General features: G+C 40.9%; 1 long non-coding RNA gene across 1 annotated transcript; it reads left to right on the top strand.

Moving 5' to 3' along the window:
* The first annotated feature begins 1,213 nt into the window (after positions 1–1,213).
* Positions 1,214–1,673, top strand: LOC117238987. The gene is made up of 2 exons (XR_004494316.1): positions 1,214–1,309; positions 1,390–1,673. It is a non-coding gene; the product is annotated as an uncharacterized LOC117238987 (long non-coding RNA).
* Positions 1,674–5,623: the final 3,950 nt, after the last annotated feature.

Here is a 5,623-nt window from a genome sequence, read left to right as displayed (position 1 = left end):
TAAATCAAAAGGAGGTGTGACACTGTTTGTCGAATAATACAGATAGCGAACACCTAAAAAGAAAAAAAAGAAAATTATCATGTGTACTCCAATCATTGTTTGAATATAAAACGTGTTGATTCAATAAATAATTAAAAGAGTGAAAGTGCAACCTACCTCGTGAACAATTAATCACTATACAAGGAAGTGTACATGCATGAATTTCGCAGGTTAATAAGAAGAAATAAAATAGGTGATAAAGTATAGAAAGCGGTTAGAAAATAATCAAGATAGATTAATTGAGAGTTAGTAATAAATATAACCGGAGTAAAAGGATATTTTGTTATGCATTAATCTACGTAGTATTATGTTATTTTGCAATGCCCAATAGCGGTTGCACATACAATGCATTATACACATATTGAATTAAATAAATTAAACACCACCTTTATGACCACAGATATAAGACGATTGAAGGCAGCCGTAGTAGAAGGCAGCCGTAGTAAGTATCCAAGGCATATCAAAGAATCGGATGATGTTGTGGGAACGATCCAGGTAAGTGACGCAGCATCGAAAGAGCAGAATCTGAAGAATTACAGACAATGTTAATCTAACAAATAAATTTTAATCATTAATAAGGAAACTAATTCATATCATACACAAAATAATAACAAATAGCAAGTACATGCAATAATAAATTAATAGGGAAAATAAGAAAAGTCAATAAACACAGAAATAGGTTAGAAATTAATCAAGATAGACTAACTAAATATTAACAACAAAACATGACTGAACTCGGTGCAAAGGAATAAAGTTATGCTACACGAAAATAACTGGTAACACAATACACAAAACATTAACTAAATTAAACAAGACTTACATAAATGCAAGTCACGTATAATCAAAACAATGACTATTGAAATTCGGTAACAATACAATCCATGCTATCACATTAAAGTAGCACACGGTATTGACACAGACAATATCATGAAATACAAAACAATATTACAAAAACACTACTAAATAAAATTATAATGATTAACAATTAATTAGCTATTTCAACAACATGTTACTGTTGACATTAAACCAACGCCATACCAAAGAGACACGCGAGCGGCCATGTTGAAAAATTCGTCGCACATACAAATAATAGCCAATGCAATGTAATACAGCATCATAATAGCAATGTTAAGTACTAATAAAAAAAAAACAAACAAAAAAAGAGAGAGATAAGGAAAATATATATATAATAAATAACAACTAACATAATCATAACATATTATATATATTATATTATATACAGGGATACAGTCTTCGTACAAAGGAACAGGTCCGAACGAAACTTATAAAAAAAAAAAATAAAAATAAATAATATATATATACATTAACTATTTTTGTATGTGTGTGCAGAACGGATGGCGAATTCATCAACCATTCTCTGAACGACGGATGGAAGTACATGTAGGTGTTGTCCAGACGTTTCACGAGGAATCCAGAGAGCATTTTGAATCTCTGCAGAAAATCCTCCCATGCATGATTGTTACAATAATCTGACTCATCTCGAAAGAAATTTTTTTAGTCCAAGGAATAGCAATCCGCACCGTAGAACTGTAAGGCACCTGTACGCCACCCACGAAACCAAATACTTTTGCTATCCACCTGTAAACAAACAACATTTATAACTATACATATAATTCTCACTTATATCTACCAATATATATATACACGCATGTTGTAAAGTAGGCAATATTTATAACACTCACTTCCATTGATAATGCAAGTGACTCATAAAAATAGGCCGTCATATTTACCACACATATATGTCGGAGATGAAAGGAAAGCCGAAGCCTTTCCTTGGAAATTTTGGGAACATCCTCTAGTACCTTAGCCTAGATTTTATTATAGTTGTAATTGCTTAAGATTTGTAATAAGCGAGATTGGGTTCGAGGTGACAATCGGTCGCTGAACGTAGCCACGGTCACGGGATGGATGTTTTATCTAACGGAGGTCTGGAGTGGTTGTATGTGTTTTCCGAGAAATGTGGTTGTGGCGGCATGCGGCCTCGAGAGCGGGCCTAGCCACGTGTGATGTTGCCTCGGAGGTGCCGATGCAATGGGACATACATTGTATTAGTAATCAAAACTCCAGGCAGAAACTGCCTAGCAACGGCGTTTGGAACTTTCTCGATGCTTCCAACGAGTGTGCCTAGCAACGGCGTTTGGAACCTTCTCGATGCTTCCAAACGGGTATAGAAAACAAAATGCAATCGTACAGGGAGAAAAATCTCCACGAGGCTGGCATTTTTGCGATTGCCTTGGAGAGTGATACGTCGAGCATTTTCGACGATCGCATTTGCGTCTAAGTTAGTTTCGCTTAGTAAGGAGTTATCCCGGTGATCGTGGATTCGTTTGAACTCAAACATTGCTAATAGTATTATTTAATTTAATTATTCGTAGATCGTATTATTCATTAGGCTTAGTGTTTGTTAGACTTATTATTAGTTGTACTTATTATTTGTTAAACTTAGCGATAGACCTGTATATACGTGTAAATAAAATCTCGGCTTTGTGAAACGATGGCTAGTCCACATGAAGAGTCGTCGCGCGCCCAAAATTCGAATCGTGATCCGATATCAGAAGTGGGATTAGAACCGTTTAAAGTGCTACAAGAGCAAATGGTCCTTATGCGCGAGTTAATTCAGACGCTAGCGCACAAACCGGAGGAGCAAAGACCGAGTACGGAATCTAAGGATGCAACGTTACCACGTTTTGACCCCGAAGGTGCGGGCGCCGATCCATCCGCGTGGTGCTCTCATGCTGATTTGATTTTGAAAGACCACCCGATGCAAGATAGTGCGTTACTTTCCGCTCTAAATCGCGCCCTAAGGGGTCCTGCTGCGCATTGGCTTTCACAAATGGTGCGCGGTGGAAAGCTTACCTGGCCAACGTTTAAGGAACAATTTCTTTCGCGTTTTGGTGGCAGAGAGACAGCCGCTTCGGCGTTAATAAGGATATCCAGAGAACGACCGTCGGAGACTGAATCCCCGGGAGCGTACGGTAGTCGCCTCCGCTCCATGCTGCAGATGAAGTTGCAGGATCTAACGATGCCCGAAGTGATCAATGCCCTCGCCCTTTATATACTGAGTTCACAAGATCGACGCTTTCGGCGACTAACGCTCGCGAATAATATCAGGACGGAGGACCAATTTCATGATGAAATGAGGATTCTCCCTTACAACGATCAGCCGACATTTTCACTAACGGAACCTGAAGCTAAACGAAGCAGGCTATCAGTTCCTCGGATTAAGTGCTACCGCTGTGGTGCTCTCGGTGCGCATCGTCGAAGGTGACCTGCTTCAAATGCCACGAGGAGGGACATATCGCGCCTAATTGCCCATCATCGCGGAAAAGAGACTACGATTCCATTGACGAACGCCGGATCGACTCCTGTGTAGTGGAAGCTCCGGCTGGTAGATTAAGCCATCTGGGTGAGTCGTATCCATTTTACTTTGATTCTGGGGCCGAGTGTTCGTTAATCAAAGAGTCCCTAGCCTCGAAATTTTCGGGTAAAAGAATAACCGATGTGGTAGTGATGCGAGGGATCGGGAATACTTGTATTAAGAGTACACTTCAGATTTTGTCCACTGTTTGTATTAACGGTCTTACATTGGAGATAGTTTTTCATGTCCTTGCCGACGATTACCTAAAATACGATATCATGATTGGTCGCGAGATTTTGAGCCAGGGATTCGACGTAAATATCACGCAAAATAGCCTCGTTATTTGTAAAACAAAGGTCGTTAACGCTTGTGGTAAAGTCGCGGAAGATGCGGTCAACATTAACGAGGTTGACACTGATGTGATCGGTAACGACAGAGATCGATTAATCTCTGTTCTCGAAAAATTTAAAGAATCATTCATTACGGGTTTCCCGCGTACTCGCGTCAATACGGGTCAGTTGGAAATACGGCTAATTGATCCCAACGTCACTGTGCAGAGAAGCCCTTACAGGCTTAGCGAGGAAGAGCGAAGAATAGTACGCGAGAGAATAGACGAATTAATGAAAGCACAAATCGTAAAACCTAGTAATTCGCCGTTCGCGAGCCCTATGATACTCGTGAAGAAGAAGGACGGCTCAGACAGATTGTGTGTAGACTTTCGAGCGCTGAATAAAAATACGGTCGCGGATCGGTATCCCTTACCCCTTATTGCTGACCAAATCGCGAGATTGCAGAGTGCGAGATACTTCATTAGCCTGGACATGGCTAGCGGATTTCACCAGATCCCCATTCATCCTAACTCGACGGAATATACTGCGTTCGTTACCCCCGACGGTCAATACGAATACGTGACGATGCCGTTTGGGTTGAAAAATGCACCAGCCGTTTTCCAGAGAGCCATTTTCAAGGCCTTAGGCGACCTCGCTTATTCGTATGTCATTGTTTATTTGGACGACGTTCTAATAATCGCCGACTCAATAGATCAAGCTCTAGAAAGGTTGCACACTGTACTAAACACTCTCGTAAACGCCGGATTTTCTTTCAATTTCGCTAAATGTTCTTTTCTGAAAACGTCGGTACTTTATTTGGGATATGTAATTCGTAACGGAGAAGTTCGTCCAAACCCGGGAAAAATACAAGCTTTGAATTCTTTACCTGCACCGTCGACTGTCACACAGCTTAGGCAGTTCATAGGTTTGGCCTCTTACTTCCGAAAATTTATTCCTAAATTTTCACAAGTGATGAAACCCTTGTACGCACTCACTTCTAGTAACAAGCACATAACTTGGACGGACAGGCACGAAAAGATAAGACAACAGATAATTTCCGTTCTGACCGACGCGCCGGTGTTAATGATATTTGATCCCAATCGTCCCATAGAGCTACATACCGACGCTAGTTCGGAGGGGTATGGAGCTATTTTAATGCACAAAGTCGAAAAGGAAAACAGAGTCATCGAATATTATAGTAAAAGAACCAGTCCCGCGGAATCTAGGTATCATTCGTACGAACTGGAGACACTAGCAGTAGTAAGCGCCGTCAAGCATTTCCGACACTACTTACATGGACGGAAATTCTTAGTAGTTACCGACTGTAATTCCTTGAAAGCCTCCAGCAACAAAGTAAACTTAAACGACCGGGTTTATAGGTGGTGGGCTTATTTGCAAACATTCGATTTTGACATCATGTATCGAGAGGGTAAACGAATGGCCCACGTAGATTTATTTTCGCGAAACCCCGTAGACTTGAATCGCCGTACGATAGACAAGGTCGCAGAGAAAGAGATTAATCTGGCCGAGATCTCCGAAGATTGGCTATTAGCGGAACAACGTCGCGATCCGCAAATCTCCGAAATCGTTAATAAATTACAGAACGAAGAGCTCGCGGAAGATATCGCGAATACCTACGAACTGCGATCCGGTACACTTTACCGTAAAATACAACGAAAGGGCAGAACCCTTTGCTTACCCATTGTTCCGAGAGGTTTTAGATGGTCCGTCATCAACCATGTGCATCAGTCAATTATGCACTTAGGATGGGATAAAACGCTCGAGAAGCTCTACGAGTATTATTGGTTCGAGGGAATGGCGAAGTATGTTCGCAAATTTGTCGAGAACTGCCATGCTTGTAGAGTTTCGAAGGCTA

Source organism: Bombus vosnesenskii, unplaced genomic scaffold (genome assembly GCF_011952255.1).
Source record: "Bombus vosnesenskii isolate JDL3184/JDL3185 unplaced genomic scaffold, Bvos_JDL3184-5_v1.1 scf7180000013800, whole genome shotgun sequence".
Lineage (NCBI taxonomy): Eukaryota > Metazoa > Arthropoda > Insecta > Hymenoptera > Apidae > Bombus > Bombus vosnesenskii.
This window is presented reverse-complemented; position numbering and strand designations above follow the sequence as displayed.